Source organism: Lepidochelys olivacea, assembly GCF_965140295.1.
Source record: "Lepidochelys olivacea isolate rLepOli2 genome assembly, chromosome: 19".
Taxonomy (NCBI): domain Eukaryota; kingdom Metazoa; phylum Chordata; order Testudines; family Cheloniidae; genus Lepidochelys; species Lepidochelys olivacea.
In genome coordinates, this window is record NC_140429.1 from 19,497,367 (window position 1) to 19,516,388 (window position 19,022).

The 19,022-nt window shown below is 46.6% G+C and overlaps 1 protein-coding gene across 1 annotated transcript in view; it reads left to right on the forward strand.

The window, feature by feature from the left end:
- Nucleotides 1-261: 261 nt before the first annotated feature.
- Nucleotides 262-19,022, forward strand: part of LUZP1 (leucine zipper protein 1) — a 61,538-nt gene continuing 42,777 nt past the window's right edge. The window contains exon 1 of the mRNA XM_084652216.1: nucleotides 262-369. The gene's annotated coding sequence lies outside the window, so the exon portion shown is untranslated. The remainder of the gene's footprint in view (nucleotides 370-19,022) is intronic.

Here is a 19,022-nt window from a genome sequence, read left to right on the forward strand (position 1 = left end):
TCCGGCGGGTTGGCCGCCGCCAGGGGCTGCCCCGGCTGGCTCGGGCGGCGCCCCGCTCCCCGCCCCGGCAAAGCCCCGCGAGCCGCAGACCGGGGGCCCGGGAGCCGCGCGGCAGCACCAGCCGCGGCGCCCCGCTCCGGGCCCGCCCGCCCCCGCCGCTGCGGCCCGCCCGGGAAGCCAGCGCCCCCCGCCCCGCGGCTCCCCTGACGTCAGGCCGCCAGCCCGGGCTGGTCCCCGCCTCTCATTGTCAGGAGCCCGAGCCCGGAGCCCGGAGCCAGCGGGCTGCTGCCGCCGCGGAGCCCCGGGAGCCCCAGGCGGCGAGAGGCGGGACCCGGCTGCCTGGCAGGAGGCTCCGTCCCCGGGACTCGGGCAAGTTCCCGGCGGGACGCGGGCTCGGGGCCGGCAGGGGTGTGCGGGGAGCCGCGGGGAGCGGGCCGGGTCCCGGGGGAGCCCGGCCCGGGGCGGGGGAGGCGCTGGCTTTGTTCGCGGGGCCGGCGGCAGCCCTGGCGGGGCAGGGGGAGCCGGCGCGTGGGGCGCGGGGCCCCCGGCCGTTGCTTTGTTCGGGAGACTCCTCCGGAGTCGGGGCCGGAACTTCTGGCCGCAGCTCCCCGCCGAGCCCCGCGCTCCGAGCCCGCCCGCCCGCCGCCGACATGCGGCCGGGCCGGCGGCCGCGGCGTTTCCGTGCGGGGCCGGGGACAGCTCCCGCCCCGCAGCCCAGCAGGGAGCGTGAGCCCAGCGGGTGCCCGCGCCAGGCGCAGCAGCTGGCGGGCGAGCTCTCCTAGCGCCGTTTCCTTGGCCGGGGAGACGGGGCGGCGGTAATGTTGACTCAGAAATCCCAGCGCCCTTTCGTTTGGTGTTTGCAATAGACGCCGGAGCACGCACAGGGGCCAAACAAAGTCCCTGCGGTTTGCGCAAAAGTCCTCGCGCTGGGGGGTTCCATGGAGGTCGAGTTAACTCGCGGCGTGAATGGAAAATGGTCTCCCGCTGTTGGGTCTGCTACTGAGGAGGGTGGTTTAAGCGGAAAGTTCACAATTTTTAATGGAAAAATCTCCAGTGTGCTGGTTAAATGCGGGAACAAGCAGAGAATTCTTCTGCGTCAGACATAATTATGTTGATCAGAACCCTCTCCAGGGCAGATCGGTTTTTGCTCGGTTTACTCCGAGGAATTTTCCAAGTTTCTAAAACGAAACCATTTTCCTGACCATGCAGACGTAGACGCAAGTAGTGCACAGAGGCTTCCTGATCAAGCTTGGGGTTGTTTCACCCACCATGATCTTTGACTGATCCAGGCTGTTGTTTGCAGAAGGAGTCCGCCAATGGCTTCTGCTTTCCTTAAATATTCAGAGCATTTTCTCACTCGGTTAGCACCAGTTTGTTAGCCGAGGGGCAGCTCTGTTACTTCAGAGCAAATGTGTTTAGTACAGTATAGGCATCAGAAACGTATGTGCACGTTGTCCTAGGAGATCTCAGCATAGCCTTGTTTTAGAAGTATTCTGGAACTGGCCCCTGTCTGGTTTTCAAGACTTTCAGCAATTTCTGTAGAATTCATTAAACCTTTTTGTAACCAACAATGTTTAATATAATATGAAATTCATTAACAGGCATTCTGTCCTTGTAATGCTCAATTACAATGCCTTGTAATGTGTCGGATTATGTTGTCTCTGTGGTTTTTGTTGTTGTTCTATTCTAGTTTTATTAGGTGCCCTGAGACCCCAGGCATGGGCGCCCTGTAAATAAATTTTCCCGTTGTTTTATTATTATCCCCACTTAATATTACCTTTTCCAATAGCTCTGTATTCATCTGAATTCCCCCGCACACTCGTCGTTCACTTGGTAATACCTGAATAATACCACCTTTAATAAGACCAGTTTCAGGTTTATATTTTATTTTTATTTCAGCTTTTCTGATTTTCCAGAGTTGAGGCTTACTTTGAGGGCTTTGCCTTACTTTCCCCCATCCTAAAATCTCGTGGGAAGACTGTGATTTTAATATTGGAACACTGATCAAATTTCTTCCTTCTTTTTCTGTTCCCATTTATAATTCTTCCTGAGATGCTGCATTTATCGTTTCCAAGTGGTGATTGCTGGTATTTGTGTTTTAATGTTTGTGGAGCCCTCGCAGAGGGGATATTTCTCCACAATGGTAAGACACTTTAATTGCAAACTTGCATTTTTCTTATGCCAAATCTCAAACATCTAAACCAGTTAAGCCAGTTTAAGGACACCCAGATCAACCAATAAATACATTAGAACTAGGCTTGGAAGGATTAGATTTTAATCTGTAAATGTCAGGAGTAGTTAATTTCTCCTGGCTTACCAAACCACTGAAAAAATTAATAATTGAAATGTACATAGATAATGAGTTTTTAAACATCACTTCGCTGTGTGTGGATGTACATGAACATCTAGCGAACAGTTGAAGATGCTTAAAATGACACATTTAGTTCTGAACTATTCTGTAGCACTGGAGTTGCATCAGGCCACCAGAGCCCAGGGAAGATGTACGTTTCTGAGCCATACCTATATGTTTGTTTTGAAGTTATGCACTTTGCTTTGATCATCTGGGATGAGGAAAGGGTTACAGCATTTATCAGTACTTGTACAATATGCAAATGAACACACTTTGGTTAAAAATGGTCCTCAGCCACTGAAAGCATATGAATTTACATAATCTGTGTATGGATAATCGAAGTGTCTCCGTTGTGAGATAGGTAGGGCCCTGCCAAATTCACAGCCATGAAAAATGCGTCATGAACTGTGAAATCTGCCACCCTTACTTCTGCGCTGCTGCCTTCCGAGCTGGGCAGCTGGGGCGTGGTGGCTGCTGACGGAGGGCCCAGCTCAGCAGGCAGCAGTGCAGAGGTAAGGGTGGCAATCCCGTACCGGGCCATCCTTCCTTCTGTGCTGGTGCCGGCAGTGGCTCTGCCTTCAGAGCTGGACTCCCAGGCTGCAGCCACCGCTCTCCGGCTCCACAGTCCTGAAGGCAGCTGCCGCCAGCAGCAGGAGTGTAGAATTAAGGGTGACAGTGCTGCAACCTCCCCTACAACAACCTTGCGACTCCCCCCAACTCTTTTAGGGTCAGAACCCCTAAAATAGCACTGTGAAATTTCAGATTTAAATAGCTAAAATCATGAGATTTACAATTTTTTAAAATCCTATGACCGTGAAATTGACCAAAATGGACCATGAATTTGGTAGGGCCCTAGAGACAGGCCATTGCTGTCAGAATTCTCTGTAAGTGTGCCCACAATAAAGATGACTGTATTAATGTCTGACCTCTTCCCCACGCTGTCATCCTTACTTAGATATTAATAACTGTTCTTAGAGAGAATGAGGGGTAGGCGGGCTAAGCCTTCCAGAAGAGATAAGAAAGAGACAGAAGAAGAAAGATTTAGAAAACTAGGGTTGATGTATTTTGGGGAGCATCTGGTAGAAGTTCTGAATGCAAGGATTCCTAGCAATAAATCATACACAGAGGTGGCAGGTGGAAACCACAAAGCACGGGGTTCCTTGTTCACTCCGTAATAGCTATTTCCTGGGCTGAGAAGCCCTTCCACCTTTATAGCTCATTTAGGCCAGGGCATGTTTATTGCTTCATTAACACCCTCAAGTTATCATTAACAGTTTTATTTTTGAATACTTCTACGACGGATGCATTTTAAATAAATAATAAGTAGCAATGGAGGGTTCACTTTTGAAAATTTCCTGATAGTGCAAATTTGTTAATTAAAATTGGGGAAAATGTTTGAAAAGAAATACCAGTGTTTATAGAAATTATTAGTCTTATGCACACAAGCTGTTCCAGTAAAGTCTCTTCCCTCCAGTTTGAAGCCACATTGTTGATTCTGGCATCCAGGAAGCTGACTATAAAAATGTTGACAGGATACTCTGTGCTAACTTCTCCAACTTTGTCTATACTGGGAAAATGTGTTACGTTGGAAAACATGTTATTGAATACGTTTTAACTAACATGATGTTAAACACAACTTAGTTCCTAGTGTAGACAGGAGCAAGTCTTGTTTAGAAAGTATTAATCCCTAGGGTTAAGCACAACCAGATGACCACCATTTAAAACATGTCCTTATCCGCTCTACGTGCTAAATCATATTTGTTAAATACTTTAAAGAGCTTTGTGTAGCTCAGGCTTGTCTCTCTCACCAACAGAAGTTGGTCCAGTAAAAGATGTTACCTCACCCATCTTGTCTTTCTAACATCCTGAGACCAGTACAGCTACAACAACATTGCGAATGTATTTAACACTGTGTTAGGGAACACGTTTTAGTTAACACAACTTCTAACATGATATATTTTTCCAGTGTAAGCAAGCCTTCTGACACTGTAAATTCATTCCTTTTCACTCAGGCCAGCAATTAGGACATATAATACATTTGGTATTTATTACATAATCTCTTCAAAAAATGATGTTAGCTTAACTGAACTTTTTCACTAAATGGGAAAATATTCAGAAACTTGAATCTCTGGTTAAGCAAAAAGAAAAGGAGTACTTGTGGCACCTTGGAGACTAACCAGTTTATTTGAGCATAAGCTTTCATGAGCTACACCTCACTTCATCGGATGCATACTGTGTAGCTCACGAAAGCTTATGCTCAAATAAATTGGTTAGTCTCTAAGGTGCCACAAGTCCTCCTTTTCTTTTTGCGAATACAGACTAACACGGCTGCTACTCTGAAATCTGGTTAAGCAAATAATCTTGGCTAGAAAATGTATGTTTAAAACCATTTCTTCTATTAATTATGAGTAGTGGTAATGGTTATAATGCAGGGTTTATGAGGTGTAACCGCTTCTAACTCTTAGTACAGTCCAATAACTGCAAAAATTGCTTTAAAATTCTAAAATCGTACGTATACTTGCTGCCTGTACTTGTCCTGTCACTCACTCACTCACTCTGTTCCAGGCAGGGCCATCTTCCGGGGGGGCCAGGCTTTTCCCCCATCTTCACTGTGCCGCATTTTATTTCCTTTATTGACAATAGTCTTAATTCAATCTCTTTTCTCCATAGTTTGGTAAATGTACTAAGTGTTGCCGTGAATTATTCATATTGCTGGATTGCCGTGTTTAGATTTAGGAGCAGCAGCCATTTCATTTACCCTCCCTGTGAGATTTGGCTTTGTCTCTGGTAGAGTTTGACTGCTACTGCTTCTTACCTTTACAAAAGTGAGTTTACAGGAACAATGGGAGCGTGCCTAGAAGGGGACTGGGAATCGGAGTTCCGGTTTCTAGAGCTCTAGCAGCCACTGATTCAGTTGGGTGAAAACCATAATTCAACCTCTGCTGGCTAAAGTTAGGCGGCTAAATAAGTGGCCTGATTCCTAAAAGTGCTGAGCACCGGCAGCTCCTACAAAGGTCAAGGGCATTTGTGGTACTCGGCACCTTTGAAAATCAGGCCGCTTATTTAAGCGACTAAATATGAACTTAAGTGCCTAACTTTAGCCACCCAAATTTCACAATTTTGGCCTCAACCTCTCTGTGTCTTTGGCCTTTTTTACACTGAGATTTCAGCTACTGTAGACCAGATAAACTGCTATAAACCACAATTTGTCCGGCTTTTCCTTACCCCTGCTTGGAGGTCGTCCTCATCAGTAGGGCCCTACCAAATTCATGGTCCATTTTGGTCAATTTCACTGTCAGAGGATTTTAAACATCCTAAATTTCATCATTTCAGCTATTTAAATCTGAAGTTTCAGTGTGTTGTTTTAGGGGTCCTGACCCAAAAAAGAGTTATGGGGGAGTGGTTACAAGGTTATTGTAGGGGAGGTTGCAGTACTGCTACCCTTACTGCTGCTGGCGGGGCGTTGCCTTCAGAGCCAGGCAGCTGGAGAGTGGCGGCGGCTGGCCAGGAGCCCAGCTCTGAAGGAAGAGCCGCTGCCAGCAGCAGCGCAGAAGTCAGGATGGCCGGGTACGGGATCGCCACCCCTATTGTGCACTGCTGCTGGCAGGGCGCTGCCTTCAGAGCCGGGCAGCTGGAGAGCGGCGGCGGCTGGCCGGGAGCCCAGCTCTGCAGGCAGAGCCGCCGCCAGCAGCAGCGCAAAAGTCAGGATGGCCGGGTACGGGATTGCCACCCCTATGCTGCACTGCTGCTGGCGGGGCGCTGCCTTCAGAGCTGGGCATCCAGCCAACAGCTGTCGCCCTCCGGTCACCCAGCTCTGAAGGCAGCGCAGAAGTAAGGGTGGCAATACCCTGACACCGCCCCCATAACCTTGTGACATTCCCCCCCCCCCCACAACTCCCTTTTGGGTCAGGACCCCCAATTTGAGAAACGCTGGTCTCACCTGTGAAACCGGTATAGTATAGGGTAAAAGCACACAAAAGACCATATTTACCGGGGGGACACCAGATTTCACAGTTTGTGACACATTTTTTCATGGCCGTGAATTTGGTAGGGCTGTAATCATCGGCGATTCCCTCAATTCAATGATGATCTCTACCACAGATTTACATATGGGTCCTGAGATGACTTAGGAGTCCAGTCCTGGAACCAGACCTCCACCCACAGTAGGTGGAGACATTTCCTGGTGGGTCAGCTGCCTGCTGGGAGAAAGTTCTATTCCCTTCCCCCCCACTTTTCAGCTTTGAGGGCAAGGCGCTTCTTCTTGAAGCGGGCCACTGCCTGATGGAGGATGTGGCATTATTGAGTTCAGTTGGTGGCTTGCTCCTCCCAGTTTGTGGTGTCCACCGCAGTTTTCTTGAGACATGCTTTGTGTCTCTTTGTAGCATTTCCTCTGACCACCACAAGATCTCTGACCATGGGTGAGCTGAGAGTAGAGGACTTGTTTTGGTGAGAGTCTGGCATCCGCACACAATGTCCAGCCCAGCAGAGTTGGTGCATGAGGATCATTGCTTCAATGATGGTGACATTGCTTAAGTGAGGATGCTGGCATTAGTGCGGTGATCTTGCCACTTGATGCGAAGGATCTTCTGGATGCATCGTTGGTGATACCTCTCCAGACTCTAGAGGTACTGTCAATAGGTCACCCAGGTTTCATTTCCATAAATGATGGAAGTAGAGTAAGATGCACTGATGCAAATGGCAGCTTTGCTCATCTGCACTAGAGGTTTGCACTGATGCAGACACACCGCAATGTAGACAAGGACTCCATTTCCTATCTGTAAAATGGAGCTAACTTGCCTGTCTCAGACGTTGTGAAGCTGCTTTAACTAATGTTTGCAAAGTACTTAGATTCTCAGATGGAAGGAGCTGCTAGAAAGCAGCAAAGTATTATTATAATAATGGGATGAAAATAGTATCATTTGATTAGAACATTTATCTTTGGTAGTTGGGTATAATACTAAAATCAGCACATCAACCAATCTGTAGACAAGAGTGACACGTTTCAGTTGTACTCACTGCAGGATGAGCATATGAGGACCGCTAGTTCCATGCACTGGAGCATTGGGATAACTCTCCAGGTTGTACTCAGTCTCTGAAGTTCATTATGTTATTGTACAAAGAACCATCCTAGGACAGAACTTGGATCAGATATTTATTGGGTTAAGAAGGCCAGGGAAAGGCTGCCAAAGTATTGACCTGTCAAATGTAACAAAATATCCATCAATAGGTGTGTGTTCATATAAGATATGCTAGACAGGTTCACAGCTGGTGTAAAGTGGCATATTTCTCTTGATTTCAATGGAGCAGAGGTGATTTACATCTGAGAATATGGCCCTAAGTTTGTAAACTTGGCTTCATTGCCCAGTTGCTGTATTTCAATTTACTACTTCTGTTGTTACAGCTTTAGACAGTCTCTGCTATTTGGGCAAGTTTTCTGTTGTTCTGAAAAGCATATCCTTTGTGTTCGCTGACTTTTCTATACTAAAGCTGTTTACTATAATGCATTGCTGTTTGCATATTGTTAAATAAAGGGAAAAAAACCACAAAACTAAATTGAAAAGGGAGAGAGAGAGAATAAATGCACGTGGGTCAGTTTGTGCCAAATCAATCTGGGAGCAGCACTGGGGTTTGGATTCATTTACTAGCTTTGACCACTTATACGCTCCACTTGTCCACCTCAAAAAGCTGTACCAATATTAACCAGTAAATTCTCACAATTGCCCTGAGGCACCTAAGTATCATTAGCCACATTTTGTAGATGGGAAGACTGCGGCAGGTAAAATGACTTATCCAAGGCCACAGAAAGAGTCTGTGTGAGAGCCAGGGTTAGAATTCAAGAGTTCCCAGTTCCCGGTCACTAGCTCATGCCTCCAGATTTGTGAAGGGTTGGCACAAAAACTGATCACTTAAATCCCTGTGGAAGAGAACAGAATTTTTATGATTCAGCTGAACTTTGGAAAATTGGCATCTGCCAACATAGACCATGGCAGCATTACTATCTGCCCATACATGTTTGCTTACTTGTCTGTGCCACCATGGTGCTTTCCTTGTGACTTTGAACAGCACAGTATCATTCTTGCCAGCACAGATTGGTGCATGTGCCCAGCACAGTTTTGCTTTTGCACAACTGCCAACCCTGTGGGGCAGAAGCACTCAGCCTTGCCCAGCTCTCTGCATGTAGATCTCAGTCCCCTGTGGGCGAGGGAAGAGGGAGCAATGCTGCAGGGCTTACATCTCCCACTCTTTCATGCCTCTCGGGACCAAGGGTAATGTGTGGTGTTTTTGCCCCTTCCAGCCATGATGGGGACAGTTTGGGCTTTAGTCTGTTTAATCAATCATCCGTATACCAACACATGCATCCAAACAGCTGTAACTGTGAACTTACTCCGCCAATTGTTTTCAGAGCAATAGATTTCTTTTAAAGCCAGAAGGAACCAGTGTGGCCTTCTAGGGCTAGGCTGATCCCTTGCCTAACACAAGCAGGAGAACCTCACTCAGTATCAAACTTACCTGTCAACAAGCCTTCATTGAGGACTATCCACACACTATGTTTTAAGTTTTAAATTTCAACCCCTTTTTGTGTTATGTGAACAAGAGTGAAACTTTTTTTTTTTAATTGGAAAAGTTATTAATTGTTTTGGGTTTTGTCATGATCACTTAGTTCAGAAATGGCTGGACAGATTTTTTTCATACTTCCTAAAAACTGCTTTAGGGCTGGGCCCAAAACTTTCAGTGAATAAGGAATATTTCTGAGCAAGGAATGAGCACCTATAAGGGACGGTTTGAATGACAGGGCCTTCTCAACTTTACTGTAGTATTCAGTACTGAGACTCCTGCCACCTAGGCAGTTTGGTCAGTTGGTTCTGTGTTTTCTTGTGTAACTTCTTCTTTTACAATGGGTTCTAAAGAATTTATTAAGTATTAGGTTCTCAGTTAGTAGAGGGGATGGTATGATATTTCCTATCATGGCATCTGGCCCAGCTGTGACTGCTAGTAGCGAATATTTCCAATGGCTGGTGATGGGACACTAGATGGGGAGGGCTCTGAGTTACTACAGTGAATTCTTTCCCAGGTGTCTGGCTGCTGGGTCTTGCCCACATGCTCAGGGTATAACTCACTGCCTTATTTGAGGTTGGGAAGGAATTTTTCTCCAGGTTACATTGGTAAAGACACTGTGCGGGGTGGGGGTTGCCTTCCTCTGCAGCATGGGTCTCTTACTGGTTTGAACTAAAGTCAATGGTGGATTGGATTCTCTGTAATTTAAAGTCTTTAAATCATAATTTGAGTACTTCAGTAACTCACACAGAGGTTCTGGGTCTATCACACCAGTGGGTGGGTGAGGTTCAGTGGCCTGTACTGTGCAGGAGGTCAGACTATATGATCATAATGGTCCCTTCTGACCTTTTAAAGTCTGAGAGTCTAGTTAAAAATGCATCTCCCTACCTAACTAGGTGAGAGAAGTCTAAATGCAGGTAGGATACACCGCTGAGCAGAGAGATCAAGAAAATTTCTTTTTTTTTTAATTAAATGTTTCACTTTAAAAATAATTTTATGTTACATAATCTGGACAATTCAAATTGACTAAAATTTGCTTAACGATATCTATCAAGGGCTCATCAGAGTGTAACTCTCTGTTTTAGCATTTTTTTCAGCTCTGTCATATTATGCTGCATTCAGCAGAACATCTTAAAATTGTGAATAACAGATTTTGCTGCAGTGCTGCATGTTCATGACAGGCTGCAACTGGACCTGTCCTGCTTTGTTTTCACATTAACTCTTAATGGTGTAAATTGTTTTCATGCATACAGTCTGAATCCTAAAACTGAGAAGTAGTAAGTGGCTTCCTTGTCTGGATGTGTTGAAAAACATGCCATACAGTTTCTAAAGCCAAGAAGATACCGCAGAGACTGAAAGCCTGAGTTGATCATCTGATTCCATTGCAGCACTTTCAGCTGGCTCGTGTTGTGAGGTCCCTGTGCCTCATGTGGGTGTGTAATGGGTTACCTTAAAGGGAAAATATGATGAAACTGCTTCAAGAACTTGTTGGTACATGTGATACATTAGTGAAACATACCAGAGGAGAGAGAAGATTCCTGAACTAGTATTTGGAGCAGAACTGAGAAATCATTCATTCCCTGTGTCATGTGAACCATTTGCAAATGTCTGTTTCAAAGTGGAGGAAAAACTGTCCTCCACTTTAAAACTAAATAACGTTAATGTAGCATTAATGTCAAGAATTTAAACACGCAGCAGAAATGGAATCCTAATGCGAAGGTCCCCACAGCAAAGTTAACTTAGCTACATGGCATCTTTGTGTGTAGTATTTTGGAATACAGTTCATGCTGTGAAATGCAGAGAATGTCTTAGTCTGGGTGTGACATAGGAGATATAATGTTTCTGTTGGAAGTTTGTCTTTAAAATGTCTCAGGTTTTATGCATTTTTAGAGTTGCAGCCTTAATACTCCCTTTGTGTAGCTTGTGCACTGGGCAGGGAGTACCAACATAAGGTTCCGCTTGGAGTGAAGCATCTTCAGTGTCTGGGGAAATACCCTTAACACAGGTTTCAGAGTAGCAGCCGTGTTAGTCTGTATTCGCAAAAAAGAAAAGGAGTACTTGTGGCATCTTAGAGACTAACAAATTTATTTGAGCATAAGCTTTTGTGAGCTACAGCTCACTTCATCGGATGCAACCCTTAACACAGGTATTCTGCAGGAGAGAAATCCTCAAGTCAGATCTGCGCTGCTGGAGACAAACCACAAAGGTGGCCAAAGGGGATGAAAGCTGTGAGGGTCTGTCAGAGGGGTAAGATTTGCTGTCCCATGGAGAGGATGAGGGATGTGGTCTTCTTAACCCTTGGATGCCAAGTCTCATGACATGGACAGCAAATTTATTTCCTAGAAACCGTGTATCTAACAGAGATGCAGGGCTATCCAGCAGACCCTGGAACACTAGCTCCAGAGATCTCTGTCCTCCCCAGCTGCCTGGCACCACAGCCAGAGTTTCCCCTGCCCACCAGTGCCCTTGGGAATCCTACAGAAGGGGAGTGCCACAGACTGGAAGGGGCTCTGTCCTGGCTGGTGAAGAGTTAATACATAACACATTTATTCTGGTAGTGTCTAAGGACAAACCAAGAATGGGGACACAGTGTGCTAGATTCTGTACAAACACCCTCTGCCCTGTCCTTTCCCATATGGTGTTTCTGTTACTTGTTACTCTGCTGCCTGGTCTCTGACACACCCATTGTTCCTCCTCCAGTCTTTGTCCTGATTCCTGGGCCGAGAGTCACCTGGTTGCATCCCCCTCCTGGTTCTCAAGTTACAATGGGCATTGTCCTTCGTTCACATGCAGGCAGCCTGAGCAGCCTCACCTGCCCCCGCAGGTCTCAGCCAAAGTCACACACCCTTATTCCCGCCACCTTGGCATTGGTGCAGCACACAGGGAAATGGAGGCATGCACAGTATTCATGCAAAACAATAAAACTCCTATAGGTTCAACAGTAAGGCTCACATACGACATAACAAGGGAAAATCCCCACTTTGTCACAAGGCACCAGCTGGGTCTTCCCCAGTCCTGCCCCTTGCCCCATAGTGATTTACCTCTCTGCCGGCTGCCCCCGCACTCGAAACATACTGCTGGGGTGGGTTACACGACCACTCTTGTGGCTTCCATTTGCTTCCCTGTCAGAAATTCATTCTTCTGGGGGGAGGTAAAGAAATCTTCTGGGAACATAAATTCTGTGCATGCACAGTGGCGCAGAATTCACCCAGGAGTACGCTGTAGGTCACACACAGGAAGGTGAGCTCTGTGTTCACAGAGATCTCGAGTACAACTTGAGATCTCTGCCAGAAGAAATAAGAATCACTTGCCGTTCCATATTCCGAGCTAAATGAAGAGCCTACCTCTTGGCTTCCCCACAGCAGCCCCTTCATTCTCAGGGATTCATTAAAAGCCACCAAAACCCCTTCACCTGCTTCTCTATGGCCGGGAAGGACAAGAAAGAGTTGGGCATTCACAGTAACGTTTTCAAAAGCACATATGTGACTTAGATGCCTACATCACGTTTTCCAAAGAGATTCTCTCAATGGGACAAGGTGCCTAAACGCTTTTAGTGGCTCCTAAGGCCAAATTCTCAAAGATATGTAGGTGCCTAACTCCCATTGAAATCAAAGCCCCTTTTGAATATAGGACGTAGGCACCTCAGTGCTTTTGAAAATGTTACCCTCAGACCCTAGGGTGATGAAGCCCACACAAGTATCTAGGTATGTAGATTGATACTGTGTCTCTGATGTGAAAGTTAAAAGACACCCAGGGAGTTAGTGGACATGAAACTAGACATGAGCATGATGCAGAATATCTGCAAAATGTGTATACAGCTTTGGCCTGCAGGGAGCAGGGGGTAAATTACTTCTCCATGCCACTCAGGTGAATCTGCAGCTGCCGTGTTGCACTCACTTCTGAGCCCTTCATTACCAGAAATGTGTAGACTAATTAGAGGGAGTTCAAGGAAGAGCAATACAGATGATTAAGGACTGGCCGAGGAGGAAAGGCTACCGTATAAATTAAATACACCCAGACTGACAAAATGACACCTGAGCGAGAGCGGAGCCCAGGTGTGGCAATGTTGATGTGGTCAGTTCTGTTTTACTTGGGAGATCCCTGCCCTACCTGCTCCTCCTTCATCCACGAAAATGCACAGCTCCAAATTCACAGACAGTGTTTTGGGGCTTCCTAGAGTTGGCAGTGGGGGAGACTTGTTCTGGTTGACTTCATTCTCTTACCACCGAGAAAAGTTGGGCCAAAGGCCTGGGTTTCCCACTCTTTCCCCTCTTTGGGCAGAAGCAGAGGGGTGGGGGAGATGGTCTGGTCCAGCCAGAGCACAGCAAAGTCAATGTTTCTTTCCTGTGACATACTCTTCAGACAGTCCAAGAGAGAAAGGCCAAGTGAAATGAAGACATGATGTCCAGCCCTGCCTGAAAAAGCACTTTAGAGGGAGACCCTTGCTCAGCTGCTGTTTTATGGTTTGCACTCTCCAGGGCTTAGAAGGGTCTATAAGAATCTGGACAGTGCCATTTCTTTGCTCTGTTGATTCTGTCCTTCTTTTAGGATTAGATTCCAAATATCAGTAATTGCCAGTGAAGCAACATGAGTCTCTCTGCTTGACTTCCTCACTTGTGTATCAACCCCCATTCAACCCCCCTGTTCCCCGTCTTCTGACTGCCCCGGCCCCTGACCACCCCCCAACTCCCCTGCCCTCTATCCAACCTCCACACCCGACTCCCTGCCCCCTTACCGCGCTGCCCCATCCCTCTTCTGACACACACAGCTGTGGCCCAGAGATGAAAATACTCTTTGACTGGCCATTAATCAGTGATTCTTTTTAATAATAATTATCTTTGAGAAAGGGCATTTTTATTATGCTCTCCCACAGTGCTGTCCAAGCAACCTCCTTTCCCTCATGTCTGCCTGCAACGGAGAAGACGAGCCTGTAGCCAGCTACAGCAATTCATCTCCCTGGCTCTCCATGCTGTTCCTTAGGCAATCCAACCCGCACTTCTCATTCCCTCTGTTCCCTGAACATAAGTCCATCTAGCCCAGTATCCCGTTTTCCGACAGTGGCCAATGCCAAAGCCAGGTGCCCCAGAGGAATTGAACAGAACAGGTAATCATCAAGTGATCCATTCCCGGTCGCCCATTCCCTGCTTTTGGCAAACAGAGGCTAGGGACACCCTGGATGCAAGTAGGACTCTAGCTCCCTGACCCCAAAGAATCATAAAATATCAGGGTTGGAAGGGACCTCAGGAGGTCAGCTAGTCCAACCCCTGCTCAAAGCAGGACCTAATTCCCAACTAAATCATCCCATCCAGGGCTTTGTCAAGCCTGACCTTAAAAACCTCGAAGGAGATTCCACCACCTTCCTAGGTAACCCATTCCAGTGCTTCACCACTCTCCTAGTGAAAAAGCTTTTCCTAATATCCAACCTAAACCTCCCCCACTGCAACTTGAGACCATTACTCCTTGTTCTGTCATCTGCTACCACTGACAACAGTCTAGAGCCATCCTCTTTGTAATCCCCTTTCACGTAGTTGAAAGCAGCTATCAAATCCCCCCTCATTCTTCTGCAGACTAAATAATCCCAGTTCCCTCAGCCTCTCCTCATAAGTCATGTGCTCCAGCCCCCTAATCATTTTTGTTGCCCTCTGCTGGACACTTTCCAATTTTTCCACATCCTTCTTGTAGTGTGTGGCCGAAAACTGGACTCAGTACTCCAGATGAGGCCTCACCAATGTCAAATAGAGGGGAATGATCACGTCTCTCGATCTGCTGGCAGTGCTCCTACTTATACAGCCCAAAATGCCATTAGCTTTCTTGGCAACAAGGGCACACTGTTGACTCATATCCAGCTTCTCATCCACTGTAACCTCAGGTCCTTTTCTGCAGAACTGCTGCCAAGCCATTCGGTCCCTAGTCTGTAGCGGTGCATTGGATTCTTCCATCCTAAGTGCAGGACTCTGCACTTGTCCTTGTTGAACCTCATCAGATTTCTTTTGGCCCAATCCCCTAATTTGAATAGGTCCTTCTGTATCCTATCCCTACCCTCCAGCGTATCTACCACTCCTCCCAGTTTAGTGTCATCTGCAGACTTGCTGCAGACCAACCCTTGGGGCACTTTGCTTGATATCGGCTGCCAACTAGACATGGAGTCATTGATCACTACCTGTGAGCCTGTCGATCTAGCCAGCTTTCTAGCCACTTTATAGTCCATTCATCCAGCCCATGCTTCTTTAACTTGCTGGCAAGAATACTGTGGGAGACCGTGTCAAAAGCTTTGCTAAAGTCAAGGAATAACATGTCCACTGCTTTCCCCTCATCCACAGAGCCAGTTATCTCATCATAGAAGGCAGTTAGGTTAGTCAGGCATGACTTGCCCTTGGTGAATCCATGCTGACTGTTCCTGATCACTTTCTTCTCCTCAAAGTGCTTCAGAGGACTTGAGGACCCACTCCATGATTTTTCCAGGGACTGAGGTGAGGCTGACCGGCCAGTAGTTCCCTGGATCCTCCTTCTTCCCTTTTTTAAAGATAGGCACTACATTAGCCTTTTTCCAGTCATCCGTGACCTCGCCCGATCACCATGAGTTTTCAAAGATAATGGCCAATGGCTCTGCAATCACATCCGCCAACTCCTTTAGCACCCTCAAATGCAGTGCATCCGGCCCCATGCACTTGTGCTCGTCCAGCTTTTCTAAATAGTCCCGAACCACTTCTTTCTCCACAGAGGGTTGGCCACCTCCTCCCTATACTGTGCTGCCCAGTGCAGTAGTCTGGGAGCTGACCTTGTTCGCGAAGACAGAGGCAAAAAAAGCATTGAGTACATTAGCTTTTTCCACATCCTCTGTCACTAGGTTGCCTCCCTCATTCAGTAAGGGGTCCACACTTTCCCTGATGTGGAATCACAGAATCCATGGGTCATAGATTAAGATGAACAGAACAGTTCACACTTTTCAAAGCTTCTGTTTCAGGCTCTCTGCAGACTCAGGTAGGCAACATGGTAGGGGCTTACCCTTGGTTTATGCTTTCAGTGTTCTCTCCACAGCACAATAAATGTGTTTTTAAAATATGAAATCAGATTCTGGAACACAGTTTTGCATCAAGAGGTGAATTCTGGAGCAAATTAATGGTGTTAATGGTTCAGGTTAAATGACGGGGTAGCATGATATTTATAAGAATTTACCTTTATCTGCAGGAGTCACATGTTTGTGTAGTTTCTTTTTTCTTTGTTTATCTTTAAAAATACCCTAGGAAATTAAATGCAAAACATTAATGGTAAAAATTTCAAAAGTACCTAAGTGATTTAGCAGCCTAAGTCACATCTTCAGAAGTGATTTAGGCATTTGAGTCAAAGGCTTTGTCTACAGTAGCACTATAGTCAATGAAACTTTTGTCCGTCTGGTGTGAAAAAAACACTCCCCTAACTGGCAAAAGTTTCACCAACCGCAGCGCAGGTGTGGACAGCGCGATGTTAGTGGGAGATGCTCTCCTGCCAGTATATCTACTGCTGCTCATTAGAGGTGACTTAATTATGCCGGCGGGAGAGCTCTCTCCTGTCTGCATAGAGCAGCTACACAGGAGACCTTAGAGAAGCGTACACCTGTCCCACTGTAATGTCTTTAGTGTAGACATAGCCTAAGTCTCATTGGCTTTCAATTGCCAGTGAACAAACAACTCCAATATTCAGAAGCCCCAGCGCAGGAGCCTAGCATTGTTTCCATAAGAGCAGTTGAGATGCCGTAAGGAAGTCCAAGGAACATAATTAATGTGTGGGATGCTGGGAGCTAAGGGACAGAGTCCCGAGAGCATGTAAGTGAATGTCAAGGCTCAGTGTTACTTGCTGTGCATTACCAAGCCAGTCTTGGTTTACCTGTGTGAATTGTCCTGAAACAGTATACTTGAGGTCCACCCAATTCAAATGACTTCCCTATGAAATCGCAGGGTCATTTAGCTGGTTTGTTGCACAGCTGTGAGTCAGTGCCTCATGTAAGTGGGTGCGGTATCTGCCATTCCTGCTTAACTGAAAGGCAGGGCTTCCTGGTTTGCTTATCATGCCTCATCTTGTCAGTCTCCTGTGCAGGTGTCACATTAGCTCCTCCTGAGCCAACCTTTTTTGTGGTGCAGCCAGGAGTTTGCTGGGTGTGGGCTGACAAAGGTTGGGGTTGGTTATTGCAGAACCCCAAGGAGCCCCCCTGAAAGAGCTTCAACAGGTTCTTGATCGATTTGCTAAAACTCACAGGGTCTTGCTTTAAAACAAAACTCTAGAATAAGGATTTCTTGAAATGCAACAGCAGCAAGTCAGAGCCACTGGTGCAGAGACATGCAAGGAGCCTTCTTGATTTGATCAAATAGTCTGTTTTCATCTGTCGCAACTGAACAATGGTATCAGTGCAGTGGAGTCCTGCAGGGATGCTGTAAAGTAAACTACCCAAAGCTTCAATTCCAGGAGAGTTTCAAATGGCTGACAACTTCCTTCTAATCTTTTGGTACCAGCAATGTTAACCCCTTATGTCCCTCTGCTGGCTGCCTTAAGCAATGCTGCTTATTAGTGCTCTTTGCTTTCTGGTGAATGCTTTTCTGTAGCAGCCACTGAGCCTCCAATTGTCTCCTATACAATTGGGCTCACACAGGATGAAGAGTCAGTACTTGTATAACACTGCAGGCTTGCATGGTGGTGAGGCCCTGCCCTAAGTTGCTTACAGACCAAACTCAGATGAAGACTCAGTCGCCTGCTTCTGCACAGCCGGTGTCAGCAGTGGGTTTAGCACCAGCAGCCTGACCCATCTTCCATTCCAGTCAATGGGAGCCTTTCCAGTGATTTCAAGAGGAACTCTGTTGGGCCTCAGTTCAGCTGTACACATTTTAGCTGCAGGTGCAGACTAGGACAGACTGTTTTCAGCACCACTGTGGAAAACCATGGTTAAGGTCTGCTGGGAGAAAATCCCTGCCACAGCTTGCTGAAATGGTGCTGTACCCCATTTGGCTGGGTCTACACTCGAAGCTAAGCACATACAGATGAGCCAGCCAGCGCTGAGCCCTTCTTAGTATTGGGTGATATTGCTGGCATAGGCCAGGCCAACAAAAGGTCACAGAGGGTAAATGTGCTAATAAAGTTTGCGGATGACACGAAGCTGGGAGGTATTGCCAATACAGAGGGGGACCGGGATATCACACAGGAAGATCTGGATGACCTTGTAAACTGGAGTAATAGTAATAGGATGAAATTTAATAGTGAGAAGTGCAAGGTCATGCATTTAGGGATTAATAACAAGAATTTCTGTTATAAACTGGGGACGCATCACTTGGAAGTAACAGAGGAGAAGGACCTCAGAGTATTGGTTGATCACAGGACGACTATGAGCCACCAATATGATATGGCCGTGAAAAAAGCTAATGCGGTCTTGGGATGCATCAGGCGAGGTATTTCCAGTAGGGATAAGGAGGTTTTAGTACCCTTATACAAGGCACTGGTGAGACCTCATCTGGAATATTGTGTGCAGTTCTGGTCTCCCATGTTAAAGAAGGATGAATTCAAACTGGAACAGGTACAGAGAAGGGCTACGAGGGTGATCCGAGGAATGGAAAACCTGTCTTATGAAAGGAGACTCAAAGAGTTGGCTTGTTTAGCCTAACCAAAAGAAGTCTGAGGGGAGATATGATTGCTCTCTATAAATATATCAGAGGAATAAATACCAGGGAGGGAGAGGAATTATTTAAGCTCAGTACCAATGTGGACACAAGAACAAATGGATATAAACTGGCCATCAGAAAGTTTAGACTTGAAATTAGATGAAGGTTTCTAACCATCAGAGGAGTGGTCAAGGGAAGCAGTGGGGGCACAAGACATATCTGACTTCAAGACTAAGCTTGATAAGTTTATGGAGGGAATGGTGTGATGGGATAACCTAATTTTGGCAATTAATTGATCTTTGACTATTAGCAGTAAATATGCCCAATGGCCTGTGATGGGACTCTAGATAGGGTGGGATCTGAGTTACTACAGAGAATTCGTTCCTAGGTGTCTGGCTGGTGAGTCTTGCCCACGTGCTCAGGGTTTAGCTGATTGCCATATTTGGGATTGGGAAGGAATTTTCCTCCAGGGCAGATTGGCAGAGGCCCTGGGG